Below are 20602 nucleotides of genomic sequence, written 5' to 3'. Positions count from 1 at the left end.
GATATGACACGGGACCAGGTATATTGCAGTTCCTGGGCAGTTAAAAACATTGACAAAGAGGAGTCATTAAGGAACACAGAAAGGGGGGTACATACAGGAATCAGACAATGCCCAAGAATCATATGCATATCAACAGTTTGCAACAAACAAAATGTAGACAAATTGGAGAGATTTGCAAGACGTAGCCAAATATTATATTCCATCCGTTGTTGCAGGTCCACAGAACATCTGGGGCGGGTGTAAGCTGGAGCATAGGAGCAGGTAACTAGGGCAATAAGAAAAATTAAACACAAAAAACAGAACACAAAAATAAAAGCATGCAAGAAAAATGACATATCTGACATGGGTCCATTTAAGCCCTCCCAAAGAGTGACATGGGAGGGGCATTTGTGAATGTGCAAAACAGGGCATCCTCGAGGAGGGGGGTATTCCGGAGGGTCAGGAAAAACTTCATCATATGTTGGAAGTTGATGCAGTCCGGATTCCTGGGCGGGCATGGAGACAGGCTCTGTAGCTGATGCGGACATCGTCAATTAAAGATACAGCACTCAGAGAGGTCAGGGATGGATTCCTTCTTTTCTTTAGTTTTTGGCAAAAACGGGCGTACGTGCCGTCCAGAAACCCACAAAACACGATCCTATAGTTGTACTATGGCGTAACCTCGGCTCCAGGTGTTGAGATATGTGGGGCCTCTCCAGGTCTGATCCGAAAGTATCCTGTAATAAACGGGGGGTCGGGGAGGCAAAGAATCATGTGCAGCAAAGTGTCGCTGGGCGGCAGTAGAGGGAGTGGAGGACCCAGTTAAGTTCAGGAAATTAAGAGTAAAAAGTACTCTGTTCAATTGGTTTTGCAAGGACGGGAGGCCCAGAGGGATTTTCTCCATTTTCAATTTTTCTAGCGCCCGTTTAACGGTCAAGTTCACCCTTTCCACTACCACTTGACCCTGGCAATACCAAACTTGTGCGTGATACGCCAAATGTTACAAAATTGCTCAAAGGCTGAACTAGTGTAAGTGGGGCCATTGTCAGTTTTAAGTTCTTTAGGATGTCCCAAATTTGCAAAGGTATGAATATAATGGTTGATGACATGTTTGGTGGCTTCACCCCTTTGCGGGGAGGCCATAATAAAACCTGAATAAGTGTCAATGGAAACATGTAAATATTTCCAGGGCGCAAAAGGTTGTTATTGCGTAACATCCATCTGCCAAATTTGTGAAGCCTCAAGACTACGCGGGTTGACCCCCATAGGGATGGAGTTGGCATGCTGACTACATATGGGGAATTGTTGAACAATGGCCGAGGCTTCAGATTTTGAGATGCCAAATTGATAAGCGAGAGCCTTGGCATTTTGATGAAAGTAGGAGTGGATCTCCCATGGGGTTGGGGAAGACAAGGAAGAAACAGCGGGTGATCTTGCAGCCTGATCGGCAGTGTCGTTGCCCTCAGGTAACATTCCAGGAAAGGGCTGATGGCTGCGTATGTGAGCGACAAAAAAGGGAGCAGTCCTAGCCATAACAAGCTGCTGGAGAGTCAAAAACAAGGCCATTAAGGAGCTCTCAAAAGCCGGGGACAAATAGTTGTCAAAAATATTAAGAATAATCTGGGAAACATACAAGAAGTCTACAATTAAATTAAAAGGTGTATCAGTTAGTTTCTGAAAGGCCAAAATGGAAGCGGCCAATTCTGCGCATTGAGCAGAGGATTGGGCCAGGGTGTGATGTATAACCCATTGCCCGTTCCTTTGAAAAACACAGGCTCCCCTGGTTTTTGTCCCGTCAGCGAAAACAGTTAATGCCTGCGGGATAGGTTGGTCTTGCATACAAGTGTTAAAGAGGACGGGGACCAACTGAATCAATTGAATGCGAGTTTCCACAGGTAGATGATATAAGACCTGACCAGGCCAGTCCACAAGGGCCATCTGGAGGTCTGTACTTTGAGAAAATAAAGATTCCCACATGGGAAGGGGAAGGGGGACATAAAGTGAAACCGGCTCAAAACCTATGAGCGTTAAGCAGTGGCAGTGGCCGCGAACAATTAAAAGAGAGTATAATGAAAAGCGAGAGGAAATAGTTTTCCGGGGGGGGGGTATGCAGAAGATGAATCCATTCATTGATCAAGACTGAAGAGGGCAGTACTTGTATAATACAAGCAGTAGGAATAGCAGGAGTGTTACGCAAAAGAAGAGAGAGGGGGGTGTTCTCCTGGCACCTATCCACCCACTTAATAGGCAGCGCACGATTGACCTCAGCCAGCGTGTCCAATTGCTGAGGGGTAAGGTGAATAAGATGTGAGGGGGAGGAAGCCCTGCCAGGGCAGAAAAAAGGGGGGTCAGCTGAGAGGTTGTGAATCCCATGTAAGGGCGGTCCCAATTCAGCAATCCCAAATACTGCTGGAGCTGTACTATGGTGGTAGGGGAGGGTAAAGACAAGGAGGGAAGAACAGGGGATGAACGAGACTAAGAAAGGTTATGATCTAGATAGTAAAAGGGTTCCGCTTGTTGGACTTTCTCGGTAGCTATGGTCATACCATTAGCGGTTAAATGTTCAATGAGAAGGAGCAGTATCTGTTGAAACGATGGGTGAGGCATATCAGCAGCAAGCAAAATACCATCCATGTAGTGATACAAAAGAACGTTTTCATGGGAGCGGCGGAAGGGCTCCAACAGTAAATGCACCACATATTGACACATAGTAGGGCTGTTTAACATTCCTTGAGGCAAAACTTTCCACTGATAGGGAGAAGTAGGACAGCTATTATTGAAAACAGGGAGAGTGAAAGCAAACAGTAAACGATCTTGGGGTTGCAACGGAATAGAAAAGAAAGCATCTTTCAAATCAATTAATAGAGAGATTTCCAGATCACAAATTGAGTAGATGTCAGACATGCCTCTGCAATCATCTTCCAATCAGTGGGAAGAAGGTTATAGGTTGAGGTACGATTTTTAAAAACAGTCTGATAATAAGAAGAGCTAAGGCCATATTCAGTGATAGATTCATTCAAGTTCCACAAAACCTTATAGGAGATAGCCCTATAATTCGGGGCATTTCTCCCAAAATCAACAGGAAATTGGGAAATGGTCTCAAGATCCTCTAGAGAAAGAGATGGGTCAGTGAGGGTGTAGGTATGGGAGCAGGAAAATCCTGAGAGGGCATAGGCATGGGGTCTGGGGGGGCATAAGTTGAGGAGGGTAGGGATCAGTGAGGGAGAGGGGATAAGATGGAGGTGGTGCCAAAGGTTCGGCGGAACGGGTGGTAGAAAAGTCAGAGAGAGAGAGAATCAGAATTGTGAAAACGAAGGTCAGCAAGAACAGCCTTCCAAGTTAAAAGAATTGATGCAGGAGCACGAGGCTTCTGTTGAAGATAAGTACCTATCTTAATCCAAATGGCAGGCTTTATCGAGCCGTGAGGAGGATAAGAGGGACAATGTTTCCAAATATAAGTTAAGAGTTGGCGTAACTTGCGTTTAGTAGGGAAAAGAAAGTTTTTTGTTAATTGAGTTTTAAAAGCTCTGAGAATTTGTCCAAGTTCCTTTACATGAGTGACCTGCTCCTTGGACAAATCAAAATAAACAATGGATGACGAGTGCGCAGGTAAGCAATGGGGGTCTCAGGCACGTGACGAAGGCTTTGTCATGTCGAGGTAACAGGATGAAATTGCCCGCATTCTCCACCACCTGAGGGTGCTGCAAAGTCCCTAAGGGGAACAATGTCTTCAGAGGGACTTAAAGCAACCCCAGACGTGGGGGGGGTCACTCACGAATGCGAATCCTAGAAAGAAGACTTGGACACATCTCTCTCTGGGTGAAATGACACAGTATTGAGCTGTGCACCTCCTTTTATTGGGGGAATATGCAAATGGGAATGATTACACATACATGTCAAGTGATATACAAACATCCAAAAATGTAACTCTAAAAGATGACACAACTTCAGAGTCCTTCCCATCTCCATATGGTACGTAACTAGTTTCTACTGAGCAAATGTCTCTCATGGCCAATTTCCTGGGACCTTTTGTTTTTTAACACAGCTATCTCCTGTTTACCACAAAGCAAGGTCTTTTATCACAGTTTACCCCAGGCAATGTAAATTGCGTCTTTTGATCACACAATTCTTTTCCTGTTGACACATTCTTGTTATCTGAGGAGAGTTCTGATTCATTTTATGGCCAGTCACTTCCTTAAGCAGATTTCACCAGAAATGCAGACTCACTTATGTGACCTACATACAGAACTGTCCTGGCTTATGGAATCTGAGTGTATAAGGCATTTACTTTAGAAGTCCAGATATAGTGTAATCCTATCCTAATATGTTATGGCAGCTACATCTTAATATTTACCAGGAGCTTCACACAGTGACAGAAGGGAAATCCTACAATTATTATCCTCCTTTTTTCATTGTCTTTCATATTTTCACACAAAAATATTTGTACTAACTTTCTTTCTGTGCATATAATCCTTAATAAAAGTATTGTTTAAAATAACCAAGAGGGCCTTTTTCAGGAGATGGTCTGGGTGCTCAAAACAGACAACATGGCAGCCAGATTGTGCCATACTGAGCAGCCAATGTGGGTTGAGGGAAGCCAGGGCCCATGCTTCCCAGCAGCTACTAGAGGAGGGATCCATACTTCTCAGAGGAGGGGCAGCAAACTTGTCCCAAGAGGCTACCACAAGTTTCCCCCTAGAGGAGAGATGGGGAACTGTTCCAGCAGGATCCAACCAGGGGTTTGTTGGGGGAGGGCAATGAGGGCAAGGGGAGAGGCTTCCTGAGGGACCTCCACCAACTTCCCCGATTGGAAAAAGGCAGGCAGATGCTCAATTGGTTCAGCAGTCCCTCTAATGCTCTTGGAGGGAACCTTGAATCCAAGTGGGGTCTCTTTGCACCCCCTCCCAAAAATAGTAGGAAATATGATAGAAGGTAAGAGACCCCCATGAACTCTCTGGGCTGCAAGGTAAGTCATATCCATGCTTCACTATCCCTCTTCGTTTGGGGGTGGGATCTGTGGAGGGGGTCACAATAAGGATACCTACACCCATAATCCTGGCCTCACTTGACTCCCTCCATCCCTGGATACCCTAAAACCTCACCAATCTCCATCCCCCCTTAATTTCTTTAAAGGCCTTTTTTTGTCCCCCTAAATAGATTCCCTGTAGCAGAGTCTGGGGGAAGGGACTTCTTGCCTGGAAGGGTGGACTAGATGCCCCCTTAAGTTCTTTTGAGTCCAGGCTGGGTCTGGCGAGATATCAAAAGGGCAAAGTGGAGGCAGGGATCTCTATGGACAGCCTCCAATTTCCAGGTCATGGTTGTCCCTAAGATGTTTTCCAACGGGAAACTGGATGTTCTTAGTTGTTTTCCCCATGAAAACGTTTCCCTTCTCATCCCAGAAGCTTCCCTAGTTCTGACTGAGCAGTGCAGGATGGAAGGATGGATGGGGATGCAAAGTGGTGGGGGGGGGCAGAGAGTGGCTGAAAGGCTGGAAACCCCTCCCTGAAGGTCCATGTTCCCCTGCATTTGCTGCCCTGGTTAAATTCACAAGTTCCCGTTCAAGCAGCAGCTCCTGGAGAGATGAAACCTTCTCCCCCCCCCCACCAAGAGCCCACAGCGAACGAGCCCCTCTCCAGACCCCACACAGGAGAGACGCCTCTTCGGGACCATGCGCTGGGCAGGAGGGAGTCTGGGTCTCCTGAGACACTTCCCCCTCATGTTAAAAACATTCATTCATCAATAGTGATGGGTGAACCCAACGGTGTTCGGGTTCGGCAAGTTCAGACAAACTTCACGCAAAGTTCAGCTGAACCCGAACCCGAGGTGTCCGTGGCGCCAAAGCTCCGCCCATGGAATCCCATTGTTTTTTATTTTTACGGATTTTATATTTTTATTTATTTTTATTTTTACGAAAAAGGATGCCGCAGCGGTGCCGCAAGCAAAGGGAGGTCCTTTCAGGTAAAAATAACGTCACATATACTGGCAGGTTGCTAAGAACGCCAAGGAGATCACTTCCTGGATTCTGGGGGCACCACAGGAATAATGGAGGGAGGATGGAATCCAGGAAGTGATCACTTTGGCGTCCTTAGCAACCTGCTGGTATACGTGACCCCGGAAACTCTTCGTGGGATTCCCCAGCTCCTTTTGTGCCTCCTGACCGGCCAATAGCTCCCCGGTGTTCACCTTCCTCCACCGCCACCGGCACCCGACTCCTCCTCCTCTTCTCAGCAGATGACAGTGGGGCGGTGCCCTTCGCGGCGTTCGGCATGAACGCCGAACCAAAGCACTAATTTTTTTAAAAAAATTGAGTTCGGGTTCGGCATGCCGAACACCACAAAATTCAGTATGGACCCGAATTGTGTGGGTTCGATTTGTCCAACACTATTCATCAATCATTTACTACTGGCTGGAGCAGATTGTTATTCTTCAATGGTCCCAGGCCTGCCGGCAAAGCCATGTTTTTAATGTTATTTTGGAAGGCCAGAAGGGTGAGAGCAATGCCAATCCCTGGGGGAGAGTTGAATCCAGAGGACTGGAGCTACCACAGAGAAGGCTGTTCCCTGTGGTCCCGCCAATTAGCATTGCTTGGCTGACGGGACCCGGAGGAGGCCAACTCTGTGGGATCTAATTGGTCACTGGGAGATGTGAGGCAGCAGACAGTCCCATAAGTAATCTGGTCTTAAGCCATGTAGGGCTGGATGGGTAATAACCAACACCTTAAATTGCGTTCGGAGACCACTCAGAAGCCAGTGCAGCTCTCAGAGTGATGGAGTTATGTGGGTGTATCTGGGTAAATGCACAACAGCTCACGCGGCTGCATTCTGGACTAATTGAAGTCTCTGAACGTTCTTCAAGGGTAGACCCATGTAGAGTCCGTTGCAGTAATCGAGCCTTGAGGTGATGAGGTGGCTGTGAGAAGAGGCTCCCTGTCCAAACAAACAAAAGCTAGTCGTCCAAATTTAGGACTAATGTATGGGAATCTCGTAGAAAAGAAAATCCCAAAGAGATTAACTATTAACTTTAGGCTGGGTTCAAGGGTACAGATTGCTGCGTTGGTGTTAAAAGACAGGCGGCACTAAAGTGCCAATAACTTAGTCCTAGACCAACACCAAGCTCCATAGTTCCAAGTGATATTGTACAGATGTCAATAACAACAACAGACCAGCAGTGGTAATTCTAGTGGTGATTGGAACACTGGGTGCTCTCCCAAAAGCACTGGAATTACATTTAAAACACCTTAAAATTGACAAAATCACCATCAAACACAGAAAGCCGCACTGCTCGGTTCAGCACATATTCTTCGAAAATATATTGCAACGTCCTAGATCTCTGTGTGGGACTCGACTAGCAACTAATGACAAATCTGGCGAAACAACTGGCCCCTGTGATAAAATTAATAATCATGATAATGATAATACATTGTTTCTATCACTGCTGTGAGCCGCCTCGAGTCTACGGAGACGGGTGGCATACAAATTTAATAAATAAATAAATAAATAAATAAATTAATTAATAATAATAATAAAAAAAACAACAATAATAATTCTAATACTATTACTACTAGTACAACAACTAATATTGCTACTACTACTGCTACTACTAATAATGATAATGATAATATCACAAGGGAGGACAGCAGAAATTAAATTTATGAATATTGAAGTATCTTCATGCAGCATTAATTCCTGGTCATGTCCTGGCAAGAAGGATGACAACCATGGTAGAAAAGGATCCCCAACTATCTTTATGTGACATTAAACATTCTTTTCTCTAGCTGTCCCTTTGTGCAGGCAATTCTGGAAGACGCTCAGAAGTTCGAGGGGACAAATTATCACTCATAATAATTATCACGATCCCAGACTTTGAGATCTCTGCTGCTGTTTCTCCCTCAGGGATGCCTTTGATGTAAACATCAGCCAGAGGTAACATGGAAGGGATCTTGCATCAGATCTTGCATCATCGATTCATCCTGAATGGTTTGCATGAGATTTAAGACAGGCAGGGCCTATGCTTTTGCAGGCACCTCCTCTCCTTTCCAGATGAAGCTCAGTTTGTCTCCGACTGGATAAGGAAAGACACTGGAGATTCCACTTGAATGGTGTGCTTTTCATTCTTCTAACTCTTTTTCAGAAATAGGAAGGGGGGTCATTCTGCCTATGAATTATGGATGTCCTGCTTCTGCTTTTGATGCTGCCGATATCCCAGCTAGTCTCTGGGAAACCTAGAATGAAGTGCACAATGAATTTGGACGACCAGAGTGGAAACAGACCATGGAGCTTCTATCGGCAAGGAGACTATCTCATTGGTATAATCCTCACTAAATCAACAATAGTACGTGAAATCTTCACTTTCAAAAAGGCTCCTCACATGGTTCGCCTGTAAGTCTTTCATTGTAATGTAGTTGTATTCCCTCCATCTGCAGTTCTAACACCCTCATCCTTTTCCTCATATTCCACTTATTCCTAAATTGCAGGAACTACCTAATTTCTTGAATGGTTCTGATTTACCTGTGTTCCCTTTTTTGTGTTATTTTTTTGAAGAAACATAAATGCAGAGATCCGCATAAAAACACCTGAAAGAGGTCCATTTTTCTCTTTCTTGAATTCATGACTTGAATACTGATTTTTGTTTACTGATTGTTGTAGTTTCCCCTGACTAGCACATTTTCATTTTTTAAAAAATAAATGCTCAATGTTATTAAATGCCTGATGCTTATAGAATTAGAGCATGACTTGTTTTTAGAATGGCATTTCTGGGTCAGTTATGAATTATCCATCTCAAAATATGATGGCTTTACTTTAAGGGTTGAATTATTTTGCAAATTGGGTACTGGACTGATAAAAATTAGTGCTGCTATAAATAATGGATTTTTGTGATTCTTGACCCTGTTGAAGAACTATCTCCATCCCATTTTCTCAATATTCACAAATATTATTTTATTTATTTGTTTTATTGGTTTGTCAAACATGTACAAGGTAGCAGGTATGAATATGAACATGAATGAAGGAAATGAATACAAATAAATGGGGACAGTAGGACAGGGATGGTAGGCATGGTGGTGCGCTTATGCACACCCCCTGTACAAACCTCTTAGGAATGGGGTGAGGTCTACGGTAGACAATGCATGATTGAACCTGTGAGAGTTTTACGATGTAACAATGGAGTCTGGTAGAGCATTCCAGGTTTTGACCACTTTGTTGCTAAAGTCATATTTTCTGCAATTGAGTTTGGAGCGGTTTACCTTGAGTTTGTATCGATTGTTTGCTCAATTATTATTGAGGTTGAAACTGAAAAAGTCATTGACGGGTAAGACATTGTAGCAGACAATGTTGTATTAAATGTTGTTTGATGACTGTCATTTACCTCTGGATTTAGAGGAGCATTTGTTTCAGATTGAATAGTGATTTATTGAGAAAGAGAATGAAAATGGTAAAATATATTAATTATTGCTATTCATGCTGATATTATTTTTATTATTATTATTATTTGTTTTTTAACATAGATAACTAAACCAAATAACAAGTAGACAAAAAAAGCCAACCACAACAAAAAGGGGAAACAATACAATAAGTATCACATATAATAATAATAATAAAACAAAACATAGAAATACAACATTTGGGAAACAAAAGTTTCCCCACTTCTTTTTTGAATGTTCGATCAGAGAATTTTCCCTTGTCATTGAATATTCTTTTATTTGACGAGTTGCTTTGGTTGAATTTTAATTATTTCTCCACTGTTCTTTTCTTTAACCAATCGTAAAAAATTCCCCATATCTTACAGCAATCTGAGTCTTCTTTTCCCTCTATTTTTTTGACATCCTATCCATCCTTGCACAGTCTAGTATTTTTTTAATTATTGTACTTTTTTCTGGTGTTTTATCCTAGCTGCTGTTAGAATGTGAATGGCTAAGTATCTTACTTCTTTTTTCATTTTTTTAATTGAAAATGCCTAATAAATATAATTCTGGTTTTTTTTTCTCAAATTCTTCCTTTGTTATTTCTTTTAGCCAATCTGTTATCTTATTCCAGTAGTTTTTTGCCTGTAAACAGGTCCACCATTAATGATAGAATGTGCCTTTTTCTTTTTTGCATTTCCAGCATAATGGTCAAACTTTTGGAAACATTTTTGAAAGTCTTTCCAGTGATAAATGCCACCTGTAAAACTTTTTTAGTTGGTTTTCCTTGAATGCAATCGATTTTGTCACCTGCCAATTATTAATCCATAATTTTCCCCATTTTTCTAATTCAATTGTGTTACCAAAATTTATCCACCAACTTATCATATTTTCTTTTACGATTTCCACTTCTGTTTCACATTGAATCAGATATTTATATATTTTGCCAATTAATTTTTCATCGTCTTTTAGGAGTGTCCTATCCAAATCGCCTCTTCCCACTTGGAAACTATATTCCCTTTTATCCTTTTGGTATGCGTCTTTTAATTGTAAATATGTCCACCAATCTATAATTTTGCCATTTTGTTCTAATTCTTCCTTTGTTTTTATATTTGTTTGTTGATCCAGTAGTTCTTTGTATCTAATTGTATTTTGGGGTCTGATTAAACTTGGATGGTATGTTAGTTCTATTGGTGAGACCCACTCTGGTATCTTGGTATATTGTTGTTTTTTTAAATTTTCTTCCATGTTTGGATAAGAGAATTTCTTAAGATATGCTTTTTAAAATATTTATGTGTTTTATCTCTTTCATACCAGAGATAGGCATGCCATCCTAATAATAATAATAGTATTAAATAATAAGGGTAATTAATAATCAGTATACCCTGGACATGGACACCCCCCCTTTCTCTGGGAGGGGGAGGGATATTGAATGATCCTAGACTCTGAACAACCTTTTACTCTACCATCTGAGAACCCGGCACTTTTGCTACTTGCTGTTGACTTGATCTATTTTAATGAACTGAACTACTGCACTTTTACCTATATTTTGTATATTCTATATTTTTTTATTTATTTTATTAGTGTTTTAATTATTAGTATTCTTAATTATTAATTAATCTATATTTTAATTAAATTACTGAGGGGTCTTTTAAAATGATGGAAAATTGGGGTGGGTGTAGTGTGTATGGAATGAATGATTGGTATGGATGGGATGGGTGGGGTGGGTGGGGTTATAATATGGGTGAGGTGAATGGGAATGATGTAAATGATATAGTTGGCCTACCTGACGCTGGAGAGCCAGGAGGGGGGAGGGCAGCTATCTCTGGAGTGGCATGGGGTCAGAATATTCCGGTGTTGCTGGGGAGAGGCAGATATGGTGGGAGCTATGGAAGTAGCATTCCAGGGGAAGGAGGGATCGCTGCTTAATAACGATCCCTTGTTCCTGCTCCATGAGCTCAGCGCAGAATACTGGTGACGAGTGTAATTCTGGCCCTGGGCTCAAGCTGCTGCTACTCAATGCCAGGTCGGTGGTAAATAAAGCTCTCCTCATCTGGGATTTGATCTTGGACAAGGAGGCCGACCTGGCATGTGTAACTGCAACCTGGCTGGGCCCGGAGGGAGGAGTTCCTCTGTCTGAAATTTGCCCGGCCGGGTTTCAGATATGGCATTAGCCTCCACCCCAGGGAAGTGGGGAGAGGAGTGGCTATTATAGCCAGGGAGAGCCTCTGCCTGCGTAGACTCGTTGCTCCAGAGATTGCGGGTTGCGAGTCCCTCCTGGTGAAGTTGGACTTAGGGGTTCAGGTGGGCTTGTTACTCACGTACCTGCCTCCCAGCTGCGTGTCACAAGCTCTGCCTGTGTTACTCGAGGAGGTAGCCAGGTTGGTGGTGGGGTTCCCCAGACTTATTGTCTTGGGGGACTTTAACCTGCCGTCACAGGGCCCAACTTTAACCTGATAGTACAGGGTCCGACTCACGAGGGGGGGCATGCACCCGACATGGTATTCCTCTCTGAGCAACTGAGTAATGGTCTGAGACTAAGGGGCTTAGAAGTGTTGCCTTTGTCATGGTTGGACTCCAATCCTCCTCTGCAGGCAGGAAGAACCGATTAGGTTCTTCCGCCCCAGACGCCAGATGGATCCAGAGGGCTTTCAGAAGATGCTTGGGGTTATTCCAGATGCACTTGTCCACAGTTCGGCACAGTCTCTTGCTGAGGCCTGGAACAAGGCTGCAGTGGAGGCCCTTGACTGGATTGCGCTGTTGCGACCTCTCCGCAGCACTAGACCCCATAGAGCTCCATGGTTCAACGAGGAGCTCCAGGAGTTGAAACACCAGAAGAGACGTTTGGAGAAGCGATGGAGGAAGAGTAAGTCCGAATCCGATCAAAAACTTGTAAGAGCTCATATTAAGACTTACAAAGTGGCGCTCAAGGCAGCAAGATGTGTGTATCATTCCGCCTTGATTATATCACCGGTATCCCGTCCGGCCGCTCTGTTTAGGGTGACCCGCTCCCTTCTTAACCAGGGGGGAGTTGGGGAGCCCTTACAGAGCATTGACAAGGATTTTAACACGTTTTTTGCTGATAAAATCACTCGGATCTGGGCGGACCTCGACTCCAATTGGATAACAGAGTCGACTGACAATGAGTCAGTCGAGGTGACTGGGGCCCGTACTTGTCCATCTGTCTGGGAAGAGTTTGATTTGGTGACACCTGATGAAGTGGACAAGGCCATTGGAGCTGTGAGTTCCGCCACCTGCTTACTGGATCCGTGTCCCTCCTGGCTGGTCTCGGCCAGCAGGGAGCTGGGTCCAGGAGATTGTCAACGCTTCTTTGGGGAGGGGGTCCTTTCCAGCTCCGTACAAGGAGGCACTTGTGCGCCCCCTCCTCAAGAAGCCTTCCCTGGACCCAGCCATTCTTAACAACTACCGACCAGTCTCCAACCTTCCCTTTATGGGGAAGGTTGTTGAGAAGGTGGTGGCACTCCAGCTCCAGCGGTTCTTGGAAGAAGCTGATTATCTAGGCCCTCAGCAGTCAGGATTCAGGCCCGGCTACAGCATGGAAACTGCTTTGGTCACGTTGATAGATGATCTCTGGTGGGCCTGGGACAGGGGTTTATCCTCTGTCCTGGTGCTTTTTGATCTCTCAGCGGCTTTCGATACTATTGACCATGGTATCCTTCTGCACCGACTGGAGGGATTGGGAGTGGGAGGCACTGTCCTTCAGTGGTTCTCCTCCTACCTCTCCGGTCGGTCACAGTCGGTGTTAGTGGGGGGGTCAGTGGTCGACTTCTAGGCTTCTCCCTTGTGGAGTGCCTCAGGGGTCGGTCCTCTTCCCCCTGCTATTTAATATCTATGCTGGGCAAGATCATCCAAGGACATGGGGTGAGTTTATCATCAGTATGCGGATGATACCCAGTTGTACATCTCCACCCCATGTCCAGTCAACAAAGCAGTGGAAGTGATGTGCCGGTGCCGGGAGGCTGTTGGGATCTGGATGGGTGTCAACAGACTCAGAACTCAACCCTGATAAGACGGAGTGGCTGTTGGTTTAGCCTCCCAAAGACAATTCTATCTGTCCATCCATCACCCTGGGGGGGGGAGTCATTGATCCCCTCAGAGAGAGTCCACAACTTGGGCATCCTCCTCGATCCACAGCTCACATTACAGAAACATCTTTCAGCTGTGGCGAGGGGGGCGTTTGCCCAGGTTCGCCCGGTGTACCAGTTGCGGCCCTATTTGGACCGGGAGTCACTGCTCACAGTCACTCATGCCCTCATCACCTCGAGGTTCGACTACTGTAACGCTCTCTACATGGGGCTACCTTTGAAAAGTGTTCAGAAACTTCAGATCGTGCAGAACGCAGCTGCGAGAACAATCATGGGCTTCCCCAAATATGCCCATGTTACACCAACACTCCGCAGTCTGCATTGGTTGCCAATCAGTTTACAGTCACAATTCAAATTGTTGGTTATGACCTATAAAGCCCTTCATGGCACCGCACCAGATTATCTCCGGGACCGCCTTCTGCCGCGACCAGTTAGGTCCCACAGAGTGCGCCTTCACCGGGTCCCGTCAACTAAACAATCTCGTTTTGCGGGACCCAGGGGAAGAGCCTTCTCTGTGACGGCCGTGGCCCTCTGGAACCAACTCCCCCCAGAGATTAGAATTTTCCCCACCCTCCTCACCTTTTGTAAGCTCCTTAAAATCCAACTCTGCCGTCAGGCATGGGGGAACTGAGATATTCTTTCCCCCTAGGCCTTATAATTTATGCATGGTATGTTTGTATGTATGTTTGGTTTTATTATAAGGTTTTTTTAGTTCTTTTAGTATTGGATTGTTACATGCTGTTTTTATCAATGTTGTTAGCCGCCCCGAGTCCACAGAGAGGGGTGGCATACAAAACAAACAAACAAACAAACAAACAAATAAATAAATAGATCATGACCTTCTATGGTCAGTATATGTTTATTCTCTAACACAATCTATTCTTTGATCCATGCTAATGATGTTACATAATAATATAATTTAAAATATGGTAATCCCAGCCTCCTCTTTCTTTCACATCTTGTAGTGCCTTTAATTTAATTCTTGGTTTTTTACCTAACCATATATAATTTAATACTATTTTGTCGAGTTCTTTAAAGAAATGTTTGCCTGGATTTATAGGGATTGTTTGAAATAGAAATAGGAGCTTGGGTAGGGCACTCATTTTTATTGAATTAATTCTTCTTACTAATGAAAGTTGTACATTTCTCCAATTTTTAGGTCCACTTTAATTTGATTCATTAATCTTATGTAATTATCTTTTTTTAATGTCGCCATTTTAGCTGTCAGCCAAATTCCCAAATATTTAACTTTTTAAATGACTTGCATATTAGTGATCTGTTCCAAATATTTTATTTGTTTCTTTGTGCAGTTTTTAGTTATAATTTTTGTTTTTTGTTTATTTATTTTTAAGCCTGCTACTTTGCCAAAGTCTTTTTTTTGTTTAAATCAATTTGGGAGCTGTTATCAGTGGTTCCTCAATTATAAATACCAAATCATCTGCAAAAGCTTGGACCTTGTAGGTTTCTTTCCCTATTCTTAGACCTTTTATTTCTTCATTTTTTCTTATTTTTACTAGTAATGTTTCCATTGTTAATATAAATAGAAGTGGAGAAATAGGACATCCCTGCCTAACTCCTTTCTCAATTTCAAATTTTTCTGTCTGTTCACCATTAATTATAATTCTGGCATTTTGCTTAGAATATATTGTATTTATTAATTTTATAAAGTTTTGACCAAATTTCATCGTTTCAAGTTTTGTTATCATAAATTTCCAATTGACATTATCGAAAGCCTTCTGAGCATCAAGGAAAACCAGAGCCATCTGTTTCTCAGGGTGCTCTTCATAGTATTCTAACATGTCTATTATTATTCTCAAATTATCTCTAATTTGTCTCTTGGGGAGAAAACCATTTTGGTCTCGATGTATTAATTGATTCAAATTTTTTTTGATCCTTGTAATAAATATTTTATAGTCTGTGTTCAATAGAGATATGGGTCTATAATTATGATTTTTTTTCTTTTTCTGTTTCTGTTTTGGGCATAAGTGATATTAATGCTTCTGACCATGTTTGGGGTATCTTTGCTTCTTGGGCTATCTGATTGTAAATTTCCAACATATTGTTTTCTAATATTTTTATTTCTTGTTTGTATAATTCAGCTGGTATACCATCTATACCAGTTGCTTTATTATTTTTCTGTTGTTTTATCACTACCTTTAATTCAACTAAGGTAATTGGTCTATTTAATTCTTGTTGTTGCTCTTCCGTTAATATTTTCATATTTGATGATTCAATATATTTTTCTATTTCTTCCTTTTTTACTTCTTCATATGCATATAATTTTTTATAGCATTGTACTGCTATCCTTTTCTTTTCTTCTTTGTCATATTTTATGATACCTTGTTCATCTTCCAATCTGTCTATAGTTTTCCTTTCTTTTTGTTTTCTTAATTTGTGAGCCAGCCATTTGCCTGGTTTATTAGCTTGTTCGAAATATACTTGCTTGGCTGTTCTAATTTTATCTTCCATTTCTTCCTGATGTAAGAGATTAATTGCATGTCTAATTTGATCTTTTTTCTCCTTAGTTTTTTTAATTTTTTGGATTTAGTTGTAATTCTGTTTCTATTTATTTTAGTTCCTGTTCTAATTTTTCCTGTTTATGCTTATTCATGCTGATATTAACTGTAACTTTTTTTTGGATATTAGTCTAGTTCATGGAACTTCAGAAATAAAATCCTTTCTTTTCAACATTCAAACAATCAACAAGGATAGCCTGCTTCTGGGAAATCTCACACTTGGCTTCAACGTCCATGACAACACCTTGACTACCCTTGGCACTTCAGATGCCTTGCTGGACATACTGTCTACTGGGAAAGCCAATATTCCCAACTACAGCTGTGGAAGGAAGGATCACCTTTTGGCTATTCTTGATGAAGCTGACAGGGCGATCTCTATCCAGGTGTCAACATTAGTAGGCACCTATAAAGTTGCACAGGTTTGTGTATCACTTTCTCTATCTAGTAAAGTAAGTGGGGTGTTAGTGAATGTGTGATAGATCCCTATCCCCAAATATAAATATAACCCCAAATATAAATATAACCCAGAAATCTTCGTTTCTTTTTCAGATGAGGCCTAGAGTTGCTTCCAAAACTCTGAGTGATAAAAGCAAATTCCCTTTTTTCCACCAGATGCTCCCCAAAGAAGGGTTTCAGTACCTAGTAATTGTCCAACTGCTTCTGCATTTCAGATGGACCTTGATTGGTCTCCTTGCTCCAGCCACAGAGGAAGGAGAGGATTTCCTGATTAATTTTACCCCTTTGGTTGTTAGGAATGGAATTTGTGTTGTTATAACACAACTATTTACAGTCACTACTCATCCATTATTATCACTCAGGGAAGCCAGTTCTAAGTGGAAACAAGTCAATGTCTTTGTTCACTTTGTAGAATATATTCTTTTGTACCACACATTTCATTCTTTCCAAGTATCGCTTCACGATTCACAAGGATCCATTGGAGGGAAAGTCTGGATCACCACAACTTTGGGAAAATGCTTAATGTATTATCATCAACGGCTCAAATACATTCACAGTATTTGGAACTTTAATTATCTGCAAAGTATGAAGAAAGATCATGGTGATTTTGAACCCTATCCTTCTTTAGCTGAAACGTATGAACCTGAGCAATTTCACTGTTCTTTTTCAAAGCTTGGATTTTCTGTCAAAGGGCGGAGAAGATGCATCCCAAAAATTCTAGTGAAGACCCAAGGGGAAAGGGACAGTGAGTCTCTTTACTTTGTCTTTGTGGCTCTGGCCAATGTCTTGAAGGCTGCATATTCCGCCAGATCTTGGAGGAGACGGGGGAATCCTACAGGACATTGGGTGCTCCAAAACTGCAGCCATGGCAGGTATAAAGTTCTAACAAGAAACTAAAAAACTAAGTTCCTTTAAAAAAGGAATTCATAAGAGAAAGAGGGGAATCCTCTCAACCTCCTTGTGTCAACATCCCAATGAGTGATTATAAATTGGTTTAAATTATTTTAGGATTTTTAGGGTTTTTAATTACATTAATTGGATTAGATGTATCACTATTTGTTTTTTATATATGTTGTGAGCCGCCCCGAGAGCGGCGGTGTTACATATCTGCCCGGTTACCTACCCAGTTACAGGGTAAAAGTCAAAAGTTCAGATTTGTTTATTACATGTTGATTGGCTATCTTCTTTTTGGCGCTAAAAATGTATCCTTGAAAAGCTGCCCTGTTGCTGGGGCTAAATTGTATAAATACTAGGAACTGTCATTATATAGCTCTCTCAATACACAATTGCTATTTGTCTGCATTGAACTTCCTTGTCCTGTTAGAGAAATAAAACCTTGCTTTCTGATTCAACCTATTTTTGAGAGTTATTACATTGGTGTCGAGGAGACCGACCCTCCGTGTGCTACCATTGCTACTCCGTCAGTAGTCCAGCCACCTGAATTCTTCGACCCAGAAAGAATGACCTGGACGGCCTACATGGCAAAGTTTGAAATCTTTTTGGAAGCGGCCGGCATGAAAGACGCCGACAGCAGCCGCAAGCGTGCCCTCTTCCTCAATTACTGTGGCACGCAGATTTTTTTGCTGACAGAAACCCTCACTGACCCTGAACTAGTGAACTCAGTTTCCTGGGACACTCTCACTTCCAAGCTAGCCGCTCACTTCAAACCTACGAAGCCAGCTAGAATTTTTCGCCATCCATTCTCCCGAATGGCACAAGCCGAGGGAGAATCGATCAATCAGTTCGCGACTCGCCTCAGAACTGTTCTAACTAAGTGCCAATTCAATAATCCAGAGGCTCGTCTCACTGATGCCTTAATCTTTGGCATGCGTAACATCGCGATCCGGAACAAGCTCCTCTCTGAGGAAGAATCCTCGCTACAAGATATCATTAAAGCCGTGCAGACTTTTGACATTGCCCAAGGCGCGGTGGCAGAACTTAAGAGCAATGACAAGCATGCCACCGTTTTCCACATCGCAGATGCCTCTTCGCAGATCTCCGTTCCTGCCAACGTCCAAGAACAAACACCCGACTCCTATGATGACTACTGTTGCCAGATTAAGTCCCCTCCACCGAGACCTGCCAGATCGCAATTCTCCGCCTTCTACTGCACTGGCTGCCGAGGAAATCATCCCCATTCCCGCTGCCCCTTCCAAGATGTTTTCTGCCGCCGATGTGACAGAAGAGGGCAAATCGCGGAAGCCTGTCGGGCTCACCTACCTGACGACCTTCCGATGGCACCAGCATACCAGCGTCAACAACCACCACCAACCCCGTCGAGAGACAACCGCCCGCCATGCCCGCCGACCAGAGGGAACTGCCACACCTCAGGGAACTTTTCCCGAGACTGGAACCGAGGTAAACTGTACCCCAAAACAGCTGCCAGTTCCAACCCGACCACCACACAGCTTGTGGAGCCCTTCCTTCTTAACCATAGACCTTGCCAAATGAAACTGGACCCGGGGTCCAAATATTCCCTTATGCTGTGGCATAAACTGAAATTATATATGCCTTTTATGACTGTAGCTCAGCTTGAGCTAATGGCCATGGCCATTAAGGACTTCCAGGGAAATCCTATTCAGGTTCTGGGCAAGGCACAGGTGCCCATTACATTTAAAGGGGTAAATCACATCCTTCCCCTACTTGTTGTTCAAGGGGCTAGCCATTCACTTTTAGGGTTGGAGTGGACGAGCCCCCTAGGACTGGCTGTCACAGGCATTCATAAGTTAACCAGCTGTATCTTGCCTAACTTTGTCCATGAATTTCCTGAGGTTTTTTATTCTATTTTGGGCACATACAAGGGGCCACCCATTTCCTTCTCCTTAGACCCTAAGGTTCTCCCCATACGATTAAAGCCTTGCAGGGTGCCCATGCCCATTCTCCCCAAGTTGGACCTCCAATTAGACAAACTTATTGCTCAAGGGATATTAGTACCCGTAGATCATGCCCCATGGGAAATGCCTATAGTAACCCCAATGAAGCCAGAAGGGTCCTTGAGAGTTTGTGCTGATTACAAATCTACACTAAACAAGGCCCTGCAGCACAACTCATACCCCATTCCAGTAGTTCAGCAGCTCCTGCACTCCCTGGGACAAGGCAAAGTATTCGCAAAGCTCGATCTAGCTCATGCTTATCAACAGCTCCCTGTTGATGAGGCCACTCCCTTTCACAGACTATAGTCACCCATAGGGGTGCTTTTAAGTGCACCAGGCTGCAGTTTGGGGAAAGTGTAGCCCCAGGTCTTTTCCAACGCCTCATGGAACGCCTATTAGTAGGAATAGAAGGTGTGGTTCCATATTTTGACGATATATTGATATCTGGGGAGAATTATGACCAATTAAACTGCAGGATCAGAAAAGTGCTTTCTAGACTACAGGACAAGGGCCTTAAGCTAAAGGCAGACAAATGTGTCTGGGGCACTACCAGTGTTGACTTCTTGGGATTCAAGATAGAGGGTGAGGGAATCCACCCCACCCAGGACAAGTTTAGGGCGATTAGAGAAGCCCCGGAGCCCTCAAACAAAGCAGAGCTGCAAGCCTTCCTGGGCCTATTAAATTTTTATTCTGTTTTTTTGAAACAGAAGGCCTCCGCAGCTGAGGTGTTACATAGACTTCTCCACAAGGGAGCAACATGGAGATGGGGAGAGGAAAAGCGAGCAGCCTTCAGAAAAATAAAGGACCTTTTAACATCTCAAAGTGTAGTGGTGCAATATAATTCTACCTTACCACTAAGATTAACATGTGACGCTTCCCCCTATGGGGTGGGAGCAGCCTTGGCCCATGTCCTGCCCAACGGTCAGGAGGCCCCTATTGCATATTTCTCTAGGACCATGTCCAGCACCGAAAGAAACTATGGGCACATTGACAGGGAGACCTTAGCTCTGGTTGTTGGGGTAAAAAAGTTTCACCAATATATTTTTGGCAGGCTCTTTGAGTTAATAACAGACCACAAGCCACTGCTCGGTCTATTAGGAGAACACAAGCAGACTTCACCTTTTGTCTCACTTAGAATGACCAGGTGGGCCATATTTCTAGCAGGATATGATTACACCCTGAAATACAAAGGGGGAACACAAATTAACCATGCAGATGGACTAAGTCGGTACCCCATACCACAGATAGTAGAGGACCCTGCCCCAATCCGTGAAG

This window comes from Erythrolamprus reginae, chromosome 2 (assembly GCF_031021105.1).
Source record: "Erythrolamprus reginae isolate rEryReg1 chromosome 2, rEryReg1.hap1, whole genome shotgun sequence".
Classification (NCBI taxonomy): Eukaryota; Metazoa; Chordata; class Lepidosauria; order Squamata; family Dipsadidae; genus Erythrolamprus; species Erythrolamprus reginae.
The sequence above is the reverse complement of the archived record's forward strand: the minus strand, read 5'-3'. Positions refer to the sequence as shown.